Raw genomic sequence first — 20,130 nt, forward strand, 5'->3', positions numbered from 1 at the left:
ATCATGTATTTTCCAAGCTATAATAATCAGTCTAATAAAAGACAACACATCTATTCCCAAACGTATAATTAACAGGAGGGAACAGATCACAGGCTTATTTTGCATTAGTTCAGATAATATTACAGCATAAACTAAACCTGTTGTCTACCAGATATAAGCAATTTGGATGCTTTTCACAATTTCCAACAGAGATCAAACTAAAAATTAAGGAAACTGAGAACACGAGCAGTAAGTGCAAATAAAAAAAAGAGCAGATTTGGAAAAAAAAAAATCTGGATGTGGAAACTAGCAAACTAGCGATACCCATGAAGTATGACACAAAATGCAACTAATGACTTTGCACTTTTCCTAAGAACCGGGAGTACCTTCAGATTTACCCATGACAACGCTCGCGCAATGCACGTTAAGTCATAGCCCCTTGCCACAAAATTTATTTAGGGAATGCCGAAACCCAAACAAGTCCTAGAGAAATCTAGAAATAAGAATGAAAAGAGAAGTTTCCCTACCTGTTCCATAAACCTGGGAACTGCCTGTTGCTGCCAGCTGTACAGACTTTTTAAATCTACATTGCTGGGCTAGTTCACACTGGTGGGATGGCAGGAGCACTGCCAACACCCCTGCGCGCAGGCCGACCTGCCACCTGCATGGCTGGCCCTGTTCTTCTCAGCGCCAGGTCTGTCCCTGACGACCCCCGGCAACAAGGCGGCACGTCCCGGGCGGACAGGGGTGCAAGGCGCTCTCCGGAGCCGCGCCGGAGCTGGCGGCACGGGGGGCTCGGTGCTGCCGACTGCCCGGGCAGCTGAAGCAGCCCACCCCGCTGCTCGCCCCCCAGCCTGGGGAAACGCCGGTAGGACGAGCGTGTCCCTCCCTTCCGCTCCCCCCACGCCCGCCACCACCTCCGGGGAGCCCTCCCGAGGCCGCGGAGGCCCAGCCCTGCCCCGGCACCACCCTTCCCCGCGGAGGCTGGGCGCGGCGCCGCGGCATGCCCGCGTTTCGGGGCGGCGGGGGCAACGGGACGGGAAGCCGGCGATGCCGCCCACCCCCGCGGGCCCGGCCGCTCCCGGAGGACCCCGGCGCCCGCAACCCCGAGGCGGGGCCGCGCCCCTCACCCGCCCGCCGCCTCAGGGCGGCGCCCCGGCGGGTGCCCTGTGACCGCAGCCCGTGCCCCGGCGGGAAGCGCAAACCCGGCGGCGGGGCTTTACCTGCTGGCGGGGTCGCAGCGGCGCTGCCGGCCGGGATGGAGCCGCTGCTGGCGGCGACGCCCTCGGCCGCCTCAGCGCTCACCCCCGCTGCGACTGGGCTCTCCCCGCCGAGCACCGCCCCCTCCCCCGGCGCTGCGGCGCGGTGGTGCCGCCCATGGTCCCCCCCGCCCCGCCCGCGGGATGGGGCCGCCCGCGATGGGCGGGGCAGGGGCTGGCGGGCGGGGGGCAGCTGCGGCGCGCCGGAGCGGCCCCGCCGGGCTCTGCGGCGGCGGGCAAAGGCGGAGGGGACGCCGGGGCTTCCCGCTGGCGCGGCCCCGCGGCCGTCCCCGTGCCCGGAGAGCTCCGCGCCCACCCGCCCGGTGTCTGGCCCGTGCTGAGGGGCGGCGGGGCCGAGCTCGTCTCCCGGCTCCGCGCCCCGAGCAGCGCCGCCCCAGGCGGGAAGCGCGCTGGAACCTTCCGCCCGGCCCCGAGCGGCGGCCACCGCCCACAGCCCCTCTCCTCCGCCCCGCGTGCGGCCGACGCGGCGCGGGGGCGGCCGGCGCTGCCGCCGAACCAGGAAGTGAGGCCCGTAGCCCCCCGCAGCCTGGCCGTGCCGCCGCGCCCCGCCCGGACGAGGCTCCCTGGCACCGGGACGGAGAGGGGGCGCCGCCGGCCGCCCCGCGGAACCAGCCGCCGCCCTCGGGCGGCCCCGCCGAGCCCCGGGGTACGGGCAGAGCCGCCCGCCGGCCAGACTTCGTCCCCCCGCCGGCGGGGGCCCGGGTCTGGGGGCCTCCTCCGCCCCGCCGTGGCCCGGGCGGGAAATACCTGCCGGCTTGCTGCCGCCGGGTAACGGTCCGTGCGGGTGTCACCGAGCCGCCGCCTCCATGGCGCTCGGTCGCGGCGGGAGGAGCTCCTCCCCCTCCCTCATGGGCCCAGCGAACGTGACGGGCCGTTGCCATGGCTGCGCAGCGCTGACGTCAGAGCGCTTAAAGCGACAGCGCCCCGGAGGTGCCGGCGCCGAGGCCTGCTGAGCCCTGGGGCGGCGGGGTGCGGCCGCGCCGGGCGGGCACGTTCGGTGCGGCGGAGCCGCCGTGCCCGCGGAAGCCTCGTATGAGGGCCCCAGAGCCTGGCGGCAGCGGGCACCGAGGGGAGAAGCCGTCCCCGCAGCCGTACCGCCGAGTGCCGCAGAGCCCGCGGCGGGCCGGGCGGCAGCCGCCGCCGAGGGCTGGCAGCGCTGCAAGCCGCGTTCCCGGCAGGCCGGCAATGGCTCTCGCCTCCTGGCAGGGCGCCCGGCGGGGGCTGCGGGCCCGCCCGGGGTTGCGGGGGGTGGTGGGCGCACAGGGGTGAAGACGGTCTGGCAAAGCACAAGGCCTCCCCTCCCGTGCGGCGGCGGGACCTGGTGCACAGGTGTCCGCCGAATCAGCGCAGCTGCGGCCAGAGCCTCTCCTCTGCGGGGCCAAGGGGAGCACGCCTTTTCCATAAAGCCTGTCACCTCCCGAGCACCCACACGGCGGGCTGCTCTTCAGCAGGCCCCTTGTACTCGGTGGCCACGTTGCCTTGCTCCACTGGAGCAGCCTGGGGAGGAGCACGAGGGCCTGGCCTGGCCAGGGGGTGTAGGCCAGGGCTGTAGGGACCCTGTGGAGCTGCTGGGGGGATAGGACTGCAGGCGAGGCCCCGAACTCCACATTTCAGCTCCCTCCTCATGGGCAGCCCTGGCCTTTGTGGGCCTGGTCAATAAAAGTCGTATCTCGCCCTTAATGCCCAGTGGACTGTGGTGTTTCTCTTTGATTAGTAACAAGGACTAACTCCACTGATGTGTGTGAATGGATACTCAAATCTCATGTATCCCTCACAAAGCTGCGATCCCACATCCCTGACTGGTGCACCCACCCTCACATCAGCACGTGGAACGCAGAAACCTGCTGAGTGTGCATCAGTCTCAGCACGGAGCTGTCTGCCCGTCCATGTCCGACGCTCAAATTATGATCAAATTGCCAAACTACAATCACAGCCAACGTGAGACTGGAGAATACAGGGAACAGCTGATTTGTGGGATGCTCCAGCCACACCTTCCCTGAGTCTTGCCTGCTCCACTGCCCTTGATGCCGCAGGGACACCTCTGTAGAAGTCACTGCCTCAGCACAGCCAACATAAGGCAGCCCTGCCCAGGGCTCTAACACTACAGATGGGACACTTGCATCATCTATCATCTTCTCAGCATGGGTCTCCACACCATCAGCACCAGGAAGTCTCAAGATTTTTGTAAAATACTTTACATGAGTATCATAACTACTGGGGGCAAAGCAATCTTTGAGCTATTAGTGTATTACTGATAAATGGCTCAGTGTTAATGGTAGTTCATACTGGAACATACAGTACACAGTGTAATGAAACAGCTCATTGCTTACCTTAAATCAGTTTTAAAAAACATTTATGCCCTTCCCTTAACTGACTCAAACCTATTATTTTAATAGCTTTGTCCTGGCTGTAAAGTCTACATTGTGCTTTCCTGAACTGCAATACATCTGTCCTCCGTTTATCCAAAGGACAGATGTCATTCAGCAATATGTTTACTTTGCATTTAAAGAGTGATCACGTAGCAAAAATCAACAAGGTATGGGTTTGATTTTGTTGGACCATGCCTGAAGAGGAAAAAAACTTTTCTCAGAGTCGCTGTATCACTGTGTAAGTTACTTAACTTTTTATAAAAGGGAGAAATTGGCACAAGGATAGTTCTCTCTTAAACTATGCTTGCTCCCTTACGTTTTTCTTAATTCAATCTTCAGATCTCTGAGTAGTGATTACTGACAAGATATGGCCCCAGAATGAGCACATAATTTCTCTTCTGTTTTGAAACAGGCCTGGAAAATCACAGGCAGTAAGCAAAGACCCAGAAAGAGTTCAGACGGTATTTAGGTAGGAAGTTATGAGTCTTTGTCCTTCCAGTGGAGCAAATTAAAACATTTTATAAAAATCACATAATTTATCCTCATGGCTCATTTGGGAGACAGGGAAGTTTGTTGAGTTGCAGATTGGGAAAATTAAGCACTCAGGACATGGTTCTCAGTGGGGGAACTCTTGCAGGAGTGGCATTGCTGCAGCTGTGGTGCTCCAAGGCTAACAGCAAAGCAAAGTTTGCAAGGAGGAATATCTTTTCTTAGACCAACCGATACAAATAAAAGAAATTGCCTCTCCTTATAAAACTCATCTCACCTATTGTGTAGTCTGTTTTGTCATTTATTATACAAAGAAGTTACGAATTCCTAATGAAACGCAAATCCCCAGTCCTGCTACTGGCAATATTTTACAACCGATTTTTATCCAGTTCTGCTTCTGATCACTGGTTTCATATGCCAAACCCCACTCTGCAAAAACAGAGCTACCCCTAACAGAGCTATTCTTACACCAGTTCAGCAATATGCTTTGTATTTTAGAATTTATATAAGGAATCAATTTGTTCTGCAGTGAAAGAGAAATGTTGAGATACAGTGCCAGATGAGTTTTAAAAACAGTATCTAGATCAGTTTCTCCAACATGGTCTCTTTGAATCATGAGTTACTACAGCCAACACAGCAACTTCGGTTTCTGATAGATTAAATGCTCCTGGAGGCCCCCAGTGCTTGGATTCCTGCCTGATGAGTCTGAAACATCTCCAAAGGGAGAGGTCTCCAGAGGAAGGGAACCTGTTTGGAGATTGTGCTGGTTCAGCTGTAACTGAAAAACCTCAGCCAAGATAGCTCCAGCAGCACCCTCGACACCCTTTTGGTGGAAATTTTGTGAAACACTGCAAGTTAGGACAGTGAACGGGTACTAGGAAGCAATGAGACATTTTCTAAAAAACTCCCCAGTTTTGGCAGGGCCGGAGACCAAAAGGCACACGTATAATCTGAACGGCTAAAAATACCACTAAAATCTATGCATGTCTTGGTTCCAGAGAAATGCAGAGTTCATTGTCAGCCTGGTACTTTCCCTGTTCCAGAATGCCCCCACATTTCATCAGCCCACTATCTAATTCCTTCCCAAAACACTTTAGGATATACATGAAGTAATCATGTTTGTTCAGGACACAAGTTAAAGCAAAAAAAAAAAAACCCACATAACTAAGAGACAAAGATCCAGAGGGAATCCCCTCCACTGGTGTGGCTGAATCACACCACCCCTTTGACTGACTTTAGGAAAACAAAAGAAAAAATAAATTGCTCATTCAGACTGCAGAATTAATTTATCAATGTAGCAATCCACTTTCTTGACACCTCTATAATGGCAACGCTGGTTTCCTTTCATCATTGTTTTTTTCATTGGTTAAATCAGGCCGCTCCCGCAGTATGTACACTTCCCTTTTGCTTTGTCCTCATTCTTTGTTTATGTCTGACAGCACTTCTGCTACTGCAATCCATGCAGCTATTCAGGTGAGGTAGGATAATCTACATCTTCTTCCCCTTACATTTACATCTTTCTCTTCAGATCTAGGAATTAAAATGGTGATTAACCCCTTACTAATAAGTGAGCAATTTCATATCATTCTTTATTCAAGCGTTATGAAGAGCCAGAGACTTAAAAGTTCACTTAATTTACCGATGTATTTTAATTACTCTATTAAGCAGGATTACACATATTTTTATGTTCTATACATGTCCACCTTCAGATATCCCCTCCTCAATTTATTCCTAAATATGAAAGCAAATGTTTTACTACTTTACCTTCAATCTCCTGTTTTTATTCTTACTGAAGTCTAACATTCATTCATTTTAAGAACCTTCCACTTGCTCAGCCACACCACTGAAGCATGACAGATCATCTTTTGTCTTTCTGTCAGTGGCTCTGCTTACATATGGGTGATTGCAGCACCAAGGAGCGGTGATCTCTCTGCACACCAGCTGATGCTCGACATGAAATGCATCTAAGGTGGCAGTTCAGTTCACATTGTCTACGTGGCTCTCTAGAAGTCCAGGACAGAATGCTTATGGTGATGGCACTAGCTGCTCACCACCGGCTCTGGTCTTCGGATCGCTGTTTAATTGGGCAGGTGGAGGGGAGTGTCTTTGCTGTGTTTTACCAGTGTCCTTGTGCTACCAAGAAACAGTGAACTTCAGTTTCTAGGGCTGCCAATCCAGCATAATTCAGTTCCTTTTATATCCACATGCTTATTCTCTAATATTTAATTCAAATAAAAAATCAAGGAAAAAGAATGTAAGGAGAAACAGTAATAATATTTTTCTTCTTATTTCGGAGACTGAAGAAACAGTGGATGTCAGAGAGTGCATTTACTTTTCAAGGTCCAGTAAAACAACTGGTCAAGCTACACAGTTGGATCGTTGTGCAGCTACAGTTTTGAGCCTCGATTCCTGACTCCAGAGCGAGCCAGGTGACTCATCCTTTAAAGAGAACTGAACAATCACTGAACACTTTAAATAGAAGAAAGGGGAGTGGATATATATGCATAGATGCTTTATGTATGGCCTATATGTATGCATATATTTGAGTAATGTATATTAATATTTCTTTCAGACAAAATGATGAAGGATACTCGTGGAACCACTGAAAATGCTCATCACAGAAGAACAGCAACAAAAATAAAATGGGCTGAAAAAGCCATTTGATCTGTACTGTTCCCTTCTAAGACCAGTTGCAACACCAAGAGATCAGTAGCGGGTTTCACATGCTTACTGTCATTTGCAAGGTATTTCACCAATGTTTAAGATCACTAAGTGAAGCAAAAGGCAATGCCTGTATTAATCCCTGTGCTTCTGCACGTTCTCTGATGCCGCAGTCCAACCCACCTGTAATAATGGCACGTGAGGGCTGAGGAAACTCTACAGCACGTTTTGGAAATTCTTTTGATTTCTTCTGGAGGAGGAGAGGAGCAAGCAAGCAGAGGAAGGGGAATCTGTATTTAAAACCTACATAGAAAAATTTAAGAGTCTGCCTACAAATCCCAGACGCAGGGGATGAAGCCTCACATCAGCTGTAACTCTCTGGCAGCAACTTTGCTTGAAATGGCCAGGGAGAAGGCTCCTTTCTACCAAGGGCGTGGGTGTGGAATTGTAATAGCCGCTTCCATAAACTGCTGTCTGCTCAAATGTCATGACGTTGGCTTTCTGCCCCATTTTCAGCTGCAGAGAACAGCAGATGGGAGGGGCAGAAACAATGAAGATCCCTTTTTAAGTCTCAGTTTGAAAAATCTCCCAACCCTTTTCAGCAAAACAGCTCTTCGCCTAACTATTATGAATGGTATTTTCTAGATCCTGCTTTGGAAATTACTTTACTGTATACCTAACCTAATCCTAAACCCCAAGAATTTTACAGTGTGTGCAATAGGGAGCAAATAAGGACTAGTTAGCTGCACACAGAACAGCAAGGGATCACTTTTTGCGAGTTTTCAATTACTTCTTCCACAAATGAAGAGCGTAATGTACATTGAAGTTGTGTTCAGGTATAAAGTGGAATGAGTGGAGACAAAAGAGAAAATGTGAATAGTCATGAAAGGAGCTTAACAAAGCATTCAGTAACTAACATGGGTAGTAAGAGAGTGTGGAATTAGGAAGAAAGAAGTATTATTTTGTTCAGTCTGTTCAGAGATTGTTTGGCCCTTTTATGGAACAAGACAGGAAGCCAACCGAAGAAGCGTGATCAGGTCCATTAATTAGCTTAGAAATTCTTACAAATATAAGCTAGTTTCCAATCACAACCAAATTGAACTACTTTTCACATTTTTAATGAAAGATTCTTGCATTCAACTGCTACCCAATATCTTAGAAAATAATAGGTGGAATATTTTTAGTATATTTATTTGCATAGTGTCACCAACAAACGAACGCATTTACAGAGCCAGACCCCACTGTACATAACCACAATACTGTCCCATCAAACACAGTTCAACATTGCTAATTGCAGCCTGCAGAATACCAAGCTATCAGGTGTCACACTGGCAAACGCTTTGCTGAAAATCAGTATATGAACTAAGGATTTAACTCAGTGCGTTGCAGTTGCATTACTCTAAAGATGGCAAAGGCTATTTATCCTTCAGTTTTGGAATCTAAGCTAACCTCCAGGTGTAGTGCAGCAAGAAAATTTCACTACAGTGAAGTGTTGCATATTTGACTAATTACAGATATATTTCACCTTCCTCTGAACTTTGAGTCTGAGCTTAAACAGAGTTGTCAGGAGCATTACTCAAGCTTTTAATTTTTAAGTTTTGCCATTTAACTTACAGAATTTCTGGTACCTGAAGAGTTTTATGGTCATGAATGAGGAAATCTGATACAAGAGGCTGGGTTTCCAGGTCTATGGAGAGACAGAGACCATTTTTAGTAAGCTTTTCAGCATACTGCTGCTGCTGCCTCTTAACCTGCATCTGCATCCACATTGTTGCCATGACCCCAGCCATTCCTGAGGGAAAAGGGTTTCAGTTATAGTGAATTAACGATACTGGAAACAGCACCGTGGCCGAGACAGAGAAACGACACTATTTCTATTGTTATCTGCAACAGTTTTATAAGACTGTAAGTAATGTAAAATTATACAGCAACTGCACCCTCAACGAACTACTGTGCCCTGTTGGTGGACACTTTATCCAAATTAAATCGGGGGGAGAGGGAATAGAGAGAACATTAAAGTTTAAGGAGAGAGGAATACATACCCTCTGCAGTGCCAGTTCAGATCTGTACTATAACTGTGTTTCACTAGTTACTAGGATTTGCTACTTGCATATCACATCTGTTAAATGGCTGAAGAATCTAGAACATTTTGGAGTTTTTACAATTTGCAGGCTAAGATGTCTATAATGGTTTGGATGTGTACATCGATGATGACTCAACATTTAGACCTAGTTCAGGAAAGGAAAATGAAGAACAGAGGCTTACTGGGCTTCATCAACTCATACACTTTAAGGAGCACATGGAATAAAATACTTGGTTTCATTCATGTTTTCCTTCAGTAAATAGCACTAATAGATGCACAGTTCTTTTTCGTCAGAGATTTTAAACTGTTCTTCAACTAGGAGTCTCTTTCTGTGGGAAAGTAAGGCACAGAGTGCTGTAAACAGCTTGCCAAGCAACCAGCGACAGAGCCAAAATCAGAATTCAGATTGCCTGCCCACCTGCCTGCCTTCTATCCTTGCTGCCGAGCAAGTTACCCAACATGAGAGCTTTTCAGATGGAAGAACAAACAAGCAAAGGAATGAAATTAACTATAAGCAAAGTGAAAATGACCAGTACGAGAGTCCAAATAAGCAAAATGCAAAAAAGAAACAGTAAAAACATTATAAAATAAAATTAGAGATTATAATAAAGAAGTAATTTCCATTTTAACGCATGACTGCTAATGGTTTGCTAATGATTTGCCTCATATACACAGGGCTTTGGTCCAAAACTTTGAATGAAACCATTCATGCTCTTCCATGTATCTTTTACCAGAAGGTATCAGTGCTCCTTAGCCAAGGGGCTCTTTATTTTTGTTCATTTTCCTTGCCTGTTTTCACCGCGTGTCGTTTCAATGCTGGGAAAAGCAGCAGCTTGACAGCTTCACAGGCTGCAGTTCTGTCTTTGCAGAGACGGGAAGGATGTGTGGCAGCGGAGGAAGCTTGCTACAACAGCACTCAGCTGCATGCCTCAGCTCAGCTCTGCCCCAAATGAACCTGCTGCCAGAGCTCCGTCCCCCTTTGCGTGCAGGCGAGTCAGTTAGGGACAACGGCAATACTGGTTTCTGTGATGCTTTTTCTGCTAGAAACTGGACTCTGCACAGTTCACATCATCCATCAGGCAGTGTTAACACGGAAACAGTTTCTAGTTACTAATGACCTGGACTGGATTTGACTGGGCAACAGGCCATAAACAAGAAAGCCTCCCTAAACCATTACCAGCTCCTCTGAACCATTCAAACCTCTGTAATGCTGGCAAAAAAAAAAGAGGCACTTTTTAAAATCAAGCTTCTCACAACTGACAGAGGAGCAGTCGCCCCCGCACACACCTTATTCACTCACTGTACTGAACTGGCATTCCTTCCAGAGTTGGGAAGGGCCCAGAGCTGCTGATTCAAAGACGTTTGGGGAATAAGAACCCAAAATGGAAGGTTTTTGTTCATTTCTGGCTTCTTGCTTCTTTCCTTGGCCTGCTCTGCCTGTCCATGCTGAATGTCCATCAGCAGAGCAGTAGCACCTTTGCAAAGAAGCCCCAGGTATCCTGGCAAATACATTAACAAGCATGTGAAAAACCCCAAGGTTTCCACTACTCCAAAGAAGAAAAGGCTGGTTTAGAGGGGTGGAGGCTGAGCAACAGTCCGGGATAAAGGGTCAGGAATTGATAAAGCTATACAATCTTGTCTAAACTATAGCAGACACAGAGGTGTCTTTTTCAGAAAAGACTTCTAAATGATCCTTGTAGTGCGTCCACAGCTTATTTTCAGAGACTTTTGCTTACATCAAATAACCCTGGAAAAATTCCCATAAGGAAATTACCAGAATCAGTAGCTTCTGAACTTGCAAAGAGTTGCATCTTACATCAAAGTGTTGTAATCAACTCAAAGCATTTCTCAAAAAAGGCAGTTGCGTTTTTAGTCAAGTCCCTGCCACCTTATAATTGACAGCTATTTGGTGTTCCGTGCCATCTTGGAATGAGTAAGCTCAAAAGTTTTTTATGAATTTCTTATGAGCTTGTGGTTAGGACCAGCCTAAGTGAGTAAACAGAAAAAAATGATTTGAATTCAACAAATCCAAGTCTCCCTCTTTGATGGCTTGATGAAACTGGATGATCTTGATCTTTTATAACTACTGAATAGCTGGGAATCTGTTTCTCTTGCAACCTGTCAGTTTGACAGCTACGTTTAAAAGAGGAGCTGTTTTTCTGATGATTACCATATGAAGCTCTAAATGACTGAGCATTTCATCTTTCCATTTTAGCAAGCAAATGTTGTATTTACTATGTTTAATAACATTTTCAAGGTCAATATAACAGGATATTCCCTACAATTATTTAAAAGATTAATATAATATTTTGAATCTTAAAAATAAATACAATGGTTTTAAGATGGCTGGTCAAATTCTGTAGCTACATTGATTGAAATCTTAAACAATTCCATTCACGTCATGAAATTCATTGCAGTTTCCAGCACCTGTAAGAGGGAAGAGAATTTACCTAATTTTTTTGCATTACTAAAACAGAAAGAGAAAACAAGAGCACTCAGTAGTGCTAATATGAACCCTAACATTGTCTCCATTGGGATGAGGCGTATTGTAATAAAAGGATATTTAATCTTTTGAGGCTAAATCATGTTCAACTATCCCTGTTACATAGGCAGGGTAGGCCTCTCAGAGCAAGTATGAGAAGAGGTTTGGCTGTTCTTTGGATTTCTTCAAGTTTCCTGGTAGATCCCACCGCAACAGGAAACTGGGGACTTGAGCAATAGACCTGGCACAACCACCCCATTGACCTCTCAATTTTTCTGCTAAAAGAAAGAAAAATAAAGACAGCAAAAGGAATTGGCGAAGTCAGGATATGCTGGCTTATGTATGCATTGTAGAAATGATTAGCTAAGGCAGAGGGAAAGAACATCAAATGGGATAATGTCCCTGCATGATTATCTTCAGACTACTCTGATTAGTGACAAATAGTAGAGAGCTGGAGATTATACAAATGTCGTTAGACCAAGGGTTGTAATGTGATTTAGTGATGTGGCTGCAGTGATAGCTGGTTCCCTTGACACAGCAAATTTGTTACACACAAAATTTGTTAATGGTGTTTTAGCATTGTTGGTTCACTACTGTGCTAAAAAGCAAGCATCCCACAGAAATGTTTGTCTGTATGAGTAAACAAGCAAGGGGCTGATGCTTATTTGCATCATTGTGCATTAAATTGATGACTTAAATTGGCATAAGGAGAGTCAGGCCCTAAGACAAAATGTACTTCAGAACACTGCAACAGTGCAATGCTGTTTGATCTTTCCAGCACGCAAAACAAAGATTAATTCCTTTTCCCACTGTTCCCGTTCCTGTTTTTCTTTCATTCCCACTCACCTTGCTTTGACTCTGGCAGGCCGGGCTGTAACTGGCTTCTCTAGGTGGCACCTGCTGGGGGATGCCTTCTGCAGCGGCAGCGGGCAGCAGCTTCTGCTGCACAGTTTTGTTTCGGGGGATCACCAGTCACAGTCATACTGGCTGGGCTCCAGCTGGCCATGCTAGCTCTCAGATTGCTTTCTCCGGCTATCTATTGGGCAGTCCTCATCCCATAATAGGGCAATTTTTAACTCTTCTCTCAAGGGAAGTAGCAAGGAATAAACTTTCTTTGGGATAGTGAGAAATAACGCTGCTTGCAATGCCATAAAAATTGCGCAGTCCTTTTCTACTCTTCAGCCAATTAAGAATGATAGAGACCCTCTTCAATGACTGGAGAACAGGAGTCTGGGTATGTCCCATGCAGCAACCTAAATGCATTCATAAGCAAATGGATTTTTGTTATGAAGTGATAACGGGTTTATGAATAACTGTATCTTGATATAATTATTTCCAACAAAATATGTCCACAAGAAGACATTCTTAGTGAGTATATAGGACAGAATGAAATCTTGGTTATCAAATTCACATTGGTCCTTAGGTTCTTTAGACTAATTGCAGCTGATGTCTTTTTTAGCATTTTACGGTATGTCTGTCATAATCAACCTACAAAGCATATGAATACAATTTTCTGTTTTACAGCCTTGATTTAATTTCATTTGTAAGCACTAGGAAATGAATTTAGCAGTGTCATGCAACTGATGAGCAAAGCTTTGAAACAGTGCACAAAAACATATTCCCTCTAACTTCTATCCATCTTCTGGAGGGCATAATGCAGTTACTGTTTGCCTTCTTTCATGGTCATATTGTTCATACCAGTGGGACAACACTCCCTCATGACATATGACTGGCAAAACATCAGTGTGCATTGAAAACAGATACTCTGGAACAGTCTTCAGACACTCTGCATCTAAGCAGAGATGAGTGGAATGAAAATATTCTCAGCTTAAGACAGGAAAGGGGGGAGATGGTTCATAGGCTCCAGCACTTCCCTGAAGGCCTTCAAGACATAAAAAGTAAATTATGTAACTGATACACTTGAACTCATTGACAAAGCAAGGAACCGAGCCCTCAGCACTAGTTTTGAGTGATCATTTAACAAAACACTATTTCTGTAATAATTTTGTTTTTCTACAATATTTGTAAATTTACAAGGGAAGGAGAGAGCTTATGCACAGAAGACGGTGCTGTGCTTTCTCTTTATTCTGGACACAAAATAACACCCAGAGCTTCCTCTAAAAGCCTGCTGAGAACATAGACTAAAAGAAAGCCTCCAAGAGGAAGTACTGAGAAGTAAATAGGCAGTGCAGGCGATGCTGCTGAGAAGCACTACAGAAAGTCAGTCAGTGTGTCAGAGTTTTGGTTAGTACCCTGAACGTAAGCCTGGGAGTCAGAAATTGCCATATAATTCTTAGTGCAACATATAATTACATTCTTAACCTCTTTGTCTTTTTTTTCTTTTTGATAAAGAGGAAATAATTCATTTCCAGGAATATAAGTGGCTTTAATTCACTTGGATCAAGCCTCTTTTTTTTTCCTTTTTTTTCTGATTCAGTGGCTGACTCAGAACCATCATTCTTACTGCTTCTGTCAGACTATTCCACATTTCCCAGTGGTTTTCACTACTGCAGTTTGGAAGTACTCTTTGTTCTTACAGTCCCAGTGCCTACTAAGGCTTTTCTTTTCATGTTCTTTGACGTTTATTCCCTAGGAGCCAGATCCTTGTGTCCTTACATGTAAGCCAAATCTCCCAATGAATTTGCAAACATGCAGGATCAGCAACTTAAAAAGTTCATTTTTTCTTCAGGGTTCTCTATGTTCACAGGAAAAAGGACGCTTATAGGCAAACACTGCATCACTAGGTTTCATCTTCACAAAAAGGAAGCTTAGAGAGGAAGGAAGGCACAAGAGTGCGAAGTGAACGATTAAAAAACAGAAAACAGCCTTAAGTTTTTTCCTGAGAGGCTCACGGTTACGGATGCAGTTACAGGACACTGAACTTACATGTTTCTTGAAATAAATCAAAAGTCTCCTTTGCTGGGCTGGCACAGTGTCAGCAGTAACAGCTGATTCCAGAGTGTTGTCAGAATAATATATATCTTTGGATATATTTTCGAGACATCTTTCAACTTGGATAACTATACTGCATTTACATTTAGGCACCTGAAATTTCTAATAGCCTGACACCTCAGGCTGGAAAACACTGCTTGTTTCCATTTACTTAAGCTTTAGTATTTGCGTCAGAGAACGCTGGCCTGGTGTGTTAGAAAATGTAATGTATTCGATTTATGTCCTACATAAAAGTTGAGATCAGCATCAACGACTAGATCCAATCTGCAGCTTTAATTCACACAAACAGCGCTGCTGACAACACTACTTCTGTGGATAAGGACTCTGTCTCACAAACTTTCCTATTAGACAATCTTCAAATTTCACTTTTACGTGATGTCCCTCTTCTGGTGTCAGAAATTTTATGGCAAGTAGTCTTGGTGATGAGCCAAGATTTGACACGATCTAACTATCTAATTGTGTGGAAATTCGTGGTGAGACAGTGCCATTAATGTTTTCATTCTGCTGCATAAGAAAACCTTTTCTTGTTCTCTGTCTGCTGTGCACATATAGGACAGAGCTATTGTGAGACTCATGTATTTTCCAGCCAGGGAGATTACTCTAATCTTTTACTCTGACGTTCTACAGCAACAGTCAGCTGTATTCCCTAAGTAGTTTCTGCATCAGATCCTTTAACTTGACGTTGTTAGTTAATTCGGATTACATGTGTGTAGTCTTACGCAAACCCTCAATTTACTATGCATGTGAAATATCCCATGTTTCTTGTATAGAGATGCTAATGTTTAATGACCCACCCTATTAGACACATATGCCCCATTTCCAGTCTGACTCTATCTGAACTCAGCTTCCTGCTATTGGATCTAAATATATTCCAGACATATATTTTGTTGAATTGTCTATCATTTCAGTGTGGTCTAGCTTGGGATATGTAAAACTGATAAATATGTACAGCCACAGGTTACAAAGACTTTTACCCTAATTTTATAATTATTTAGGTCCATCATCCTTAGATTTTCTACAAAAATCAGGTAGATCCATTCACAATCATTTACACAGTTCAATTTTCTACATTGCTTCTATTTAAACTGGGATAATTTCCATACACAGCAGGTCCATTTGCACACAAAAAGCTTAGCACAAGGGTTTGAATGCTCAGCTGAAGTCAGACCTAAGGCTCAGGTAGTTCTGCCTCTTGCTGAGCGCATTTTGTACGCTTCTTTGTTTAACCTTGAAACCAGAACATTCAAGATAGTGCCATCACCTATAGACGACGCAGTTAAGTGTACATCAGCACTACTTTGCCAGCATTCCAACAGGAAACTGTATTTTGTAGAAGATATTTTATTCTATTTGCATTATAATCAGCGTCAAGGCCACCAGTGAAAGCGTTAAGCAGACAAAAAGTCTGCCAGATCTCAGTTGTTTGTGCTACTGCATGTGCCTTTATCCCTGATGGTATCCCCCGAACCAAGAGAGAATAATCTTTTTATGAATAAATTACTTTAAATTCAGATAAATGCATGCTAGAGCAGTGAGATGCTCTGGAATACTGAAACAGCTTGTGAATGGAAAAATCATTTGCTAGTACAAAATAAGGGCGTTGCTGCATTGTCCGCAGGAGATAGCAATGTTCAGCCTTTGGGGGATATAGCAAGGAAAATTAAATGCAGCAGGAAATCTTTCTAAACAAGAAGTTAGCCACCTGATAAAAATTGTATGCATTTTATGTTGTAAAAACTTCCCTGTATTTCTATTTCTTATTATCATTCTCTTTCAGATTCTACTCCTTCAGGTAGTTTTAAGGAGTCACCTAAAAATAGTCCTCTTCCTAAAAGAAATAAATCTCACAAACCCAGGCAAAGAGGAAAAATTCTTCAATAAGGGTTTTTTATTATTTTTATATTTTGCTCCTCTGGCCACCACCACTGAATATAGAACTTCTTCCTTTTTTGTGTGTGTGTGTCTGTTTTGCAGACTGAAGAAAATAACTGTAAATCACTTTGCATTCAAAACACCACACTTGCAACTAAAAGGACAGGATATTATACCATTAAAATGAGATTCAGTATTATGGTAAAAATTTTGCGACTGACAGAGGAGCACCTTTGAGTCATAAATTCTCATTTTTAAAGGACAAAAGGGACTATCACAGTCACTGTCTGAATTCCTACATAACAGAGACAATGTAATTTCACACAATAATTCCTACGTCAGTCCCCTGCCTTCTGATCTGTAATAGCAGGAGAAACTTCTACATGTCACACCCTGGCAAGCAAAAGACTCAGGGATTCTTCAGCTTTATCCATGACAATTATCAAACAGATTTACCAAAAACCTTATCAGCAACAAGGCAGAATCAAATCCTGGCTCTAAACAATCCTGAACATAAATGAATCAGCACAAGGAAGCAATGACACGATGGGACTATCTTTTAGAGACTTCATCTTTTACAGGATGAACACAGGGTAAAATCAAACTATTTTATACTTCACAAAATTCCTGTAATTGGATCTTGCAAGATGGATAAATACCGTAATGGATCTGTTGCTTCATTAGCACGCACTCTGATAACCTGCAGTACAACATCCATCAAGCTCTTCATTCCCTCTGGGGAAGGCTGCTGCAAGTGGTTGACAGAGATGTGATTCGGGCTCTGTAGGATCAGCAGACTTGTGTTTTCAGCTTGTGTACTGGCTGCAAACAGGAGACCAGCAGTTTGGGGCCAGGGTGCAGAAGTTGGAGGGAGAACCCTCATGAGGGGACCAGTGCTAGTTGTATGTGATTTCTGATGGTTTTGAATCACCATGAAGCTGTTGTACATGACTCCAAATGGGTGAGAAAAAGATTATACTTTGGCCAACGGAGTTTCAGGCCCATGCGTTAGCATTTGTAACTTGGAATGAGAATCTGGTGTTTGTCTAGAAGAGTCACAGCTTCATATTTCTACCTGTGCCTGTCCTTAGACAGTAAGTTAAGAAGTGTAAAAAAGGCTGTTATGAGTAGTTCAGGTTAGAAAAATCTTCTAACAGCACCGATAAACCTACTTGAACATCTCTGTCCATGGCCTCATTAGTATAAAAAACCCAGGACGAGATTTTCAAAGGTTGTGAGACGCCCAGACCTATGTTAATCTAACTTTCATGTTATATTACTTCTGTATTTATGTTTGCTTTATTAGATCAGCTTTAATTTGGAGCAGCTGAATAGCTGAAAACACCTTGCTAGTACCACAGAAACATTAAAGAGAAGTCCACATTACAAAACTGGAATTAGGTTAAAGCATGAAAACGTGACCTCTGCCTTCAAGCCTGTCTTAGCGTGTAGATCTGTACTCAAGACCTACAGGATGGAAGTGATGTCAAAAGAAACTTGCACCAAATAGCCCCAAAACACATGCTGAGCAGGATACTTCCCTGAACTTGGAGACTGGAGACACCATTTACGCCTGCAGATTGTTTTTACTGTATGTTATTTCTTAACCTTTGAACACTTCATTTTACAATATGAATATTGCTTTGTGCTTTATTTTTGAATAGAACAGTGATTATACTGGCAGCTACACTGACATCATTCTCGTGCTGTGATTCCAATAGTTACATTAAGAACTGCAAAACACAGATTACTCAGATCAGATAACCTAACCAGTGGGAAACAAACACAAAAAGCTCACTTACCATGACAGTTCTGGAATTGCACCAGGGATGAACTTGTCTCTGTGGGCTCTCCCAGCTCACGAGTCCTAAAGCACCATCTGTAACATTTGCCAGGATTGCAGTCCAACGTTTTGCCCTTGCATTTAAATAAAAAGCCCCTCAGCTGAACGCTATCTCTTCACCTTCCCATTCACTAGCGGTTTAAACAGAGATTTGATTTTTCTGTTCTGTGTTTGCCTGTAACTATTTTTAGCAGCTAATAACTGACACCCCAGGGAGCATGATGTCACCACACTTCGCACTTACAGAGCTCTCCAAAGTCAAAACCAGACAGCAGCAGCTGTCATCTTGGTGAGCTGGCTCATTAGGCAAGGGTAAGGGAGTGACACCACCAGAGCTGAGTTCAAAAGACCAAACAGGAGGAAGTTCAGTAAGATCTCGAATAAAGAATAGTTCTTTTGTAAGTAATCTGCAGCCAAGATTTGAAAAATGGTATGCATTTTTTAAGGCTGCTGAATGCTTTCTACAGTACTAATAAAAATATAGTCTTACTGGCAATCCTCTTGTCGGTGTCACATGCAAAAGTTTTGTGGACTTTCAGAATTAACACCAGTCAACTATCCACACGACAAAAGAAAACTACTGAACAGGCAGCCATTGGCAGCTTTGTTAGCTATCTCAGCAGAGAGGCTAAGGATCACGGACACTGAACCTATCCATTTATCAATACTTTCTCCCAGCACATTTAATGATTTATCGCCCTAGAAACCTCCATTTGGTTGGGTATATGAGGCATTTCTAATTTCCCTTCAAAAGATGGAGCTTCATTCCCTTGCTCACCCTGTAACTCTTCTTTGCACCTCTCACAGTTTAAGTTCATTTGTCTGAATATAGCTAAACACAACTGTAGACATACTCAAAATGAGTTACCACTCCTTGTAACATGGTACTAATATTTCCTTCTCTCTGTTAAAAAAAATCTTCCAGGACTGCATTCTTTTCCACCATAATTACATCCACTACCTAATCATATTCATCCTTCCACCGACAAGTATACTCAGATTTGTTTCCACCTCTGTTACTTCCAGTTCATAGACCCCCAGGTTATAGATGAAATTATTACTGAAGCCAAAGTGTATGGCTTTGTACAGTATGCTACTTACTTATATGACATTACCAGCGAGCTAGTAAAAAAATTAGTCTAATTCTTTCTGAACAACAACACAGCCTTCTTCACCATTGGCAGTACCTCCCAACGTTTCTCCAGTGTTATCACTTCCTACTGAATACTACTTTTAGTCAGCACTTTAGCCAGCTCACAAATGTGTTCACCACCATCATTTCCAAATTCAAGAACAATCTCCTGTGGGATATCGGTTACTGGAATCGAAGTGGATGAAGCTCACTTTTATTACTCCTAAAAAATCAATTATCATATTAAAGTATATTGAGCATTATGACCTACCTTTGATAAAACAGTGTTGTAATTTATTCCAAAATAGGTCCACACTTGCTGTTTTCTAGTCGTAGGAAAAAAACCCAAACAAACAAATAAAAAAACCCAACTTCCCAAAGCACTCCAATAAAACAAAACAAAAAACCAGACTCACTACAAACCCACATCACTGCAGCTTCTTCAACATTCTGGAAATTATCTGCATCACCTACATTTGTCTTACCAGTAAGCTTTGCTTCCATGCCAGCAGCTGTAATTTCTAGTGCATCATCATAATTCTCATGATAGAATTATCACTGCTCTCATCAACTATACTGATAACTGAGGCTCAACACTCATTTGATATGTGGGTCACAGCTACTAAACTGTTAATCTGTATCCTAGCCTTTGTATGAGGCATCCCACTTCCTTCTATTTGACACTGAATATAAATTTTATAGGCAGTACAATATGCCTTGTTTTGTATATGCACACAAGTTGTAACAGTTGCTTATGCAAAGGAAAAGTATCAATAGAGTGACCTAACCAGGATACCAATTACTGAAGAAATGGTGTGTGACATTTACATTCAGGAATATCCCCTTATTAAGAGTTTTCCTTTTTTCTTCCTAAACGCACTTGACACCTTGAGCACCTGGAATCTCATGCACATGGCTGAAATTCACGTGAAATATTTTTTTCTCCATGGACAATTAAACACTTAGAAATTACCTTCGATTTTATTCA

The 20,130-nt window shown here is 44.2% G+C and overlaps 1 protein-coding gene and 2 long non-coding RNA genes across 4 annotated transcripts in view; all 3 read right to left on the reverse strand.

The window, feature by feature from the left end:
* Positions 1-1,297, reverse strand: part of GNB4 (G protein subunit beta 4) — a 35,151-nt gene extending 33,854 nt beyond the window's left edge. Inside the window, exon 1 of the mRNA XM_068406354.1 lies at positions 1,203-1,297. The gene's annotated coding sequence lies outside the window, so the exon portion shown is untranslated. The remainder of the gene's footprint in view (positions 1-1,202) is intronic.
* A 4,323-nt stretch (positions 1,298-5,620) lies between these two features.
* Positions 5,621-20,130, reverse strand: part of LOC137666382 (uncharacterized) — a 39,112-nt gene continuing 24,602 nt past the window's right edge. The window contains exon 3 of the long non-coding RNA XR_011048642.1: positions 5,621-5,647. This is a non-coding gene — a long non-coding RNA (uncharacterized lncRNA). The remainder of the gene's footprint in view (positions 5,648-20,130) is intronic.
* Positions 7,932-18,170, reverse strand: LOC137666381 (uncharacterized). Of its 2 annotated transcripts, none has more exons than XR_011048641.1 (3): positions 17,970-18,170; positions 12,190-12,596; positions 7,932-11,288 (listed from the first exon to the last, which is right to left on the reverse strand). It is a non-coding gene; the product is annotated as an uncharacterized lncRNA (long non-coding RNA). The 2 variants fall into 2 exon arrangements; XR_011048640.1 differs by having other exon boundaries at positions 7,932-11,621.

This window comes from Nyctibius grandis, chromosome 8 (assembly GCF_013368605.1).
Source record: "Nyctibius grandis isolate bNycGra1 chromosome 8, bNycGra1.pri, whole genome shotgun sequence".
In the NCBI taxonomy this organism is placed as follows: domain Eukaryota; kingdom Metazoa; phylum Chordata; class Aves; order Nyctibiiformes; family Nyctibiidae; genus Nyctibius; species Nyctibius grandis.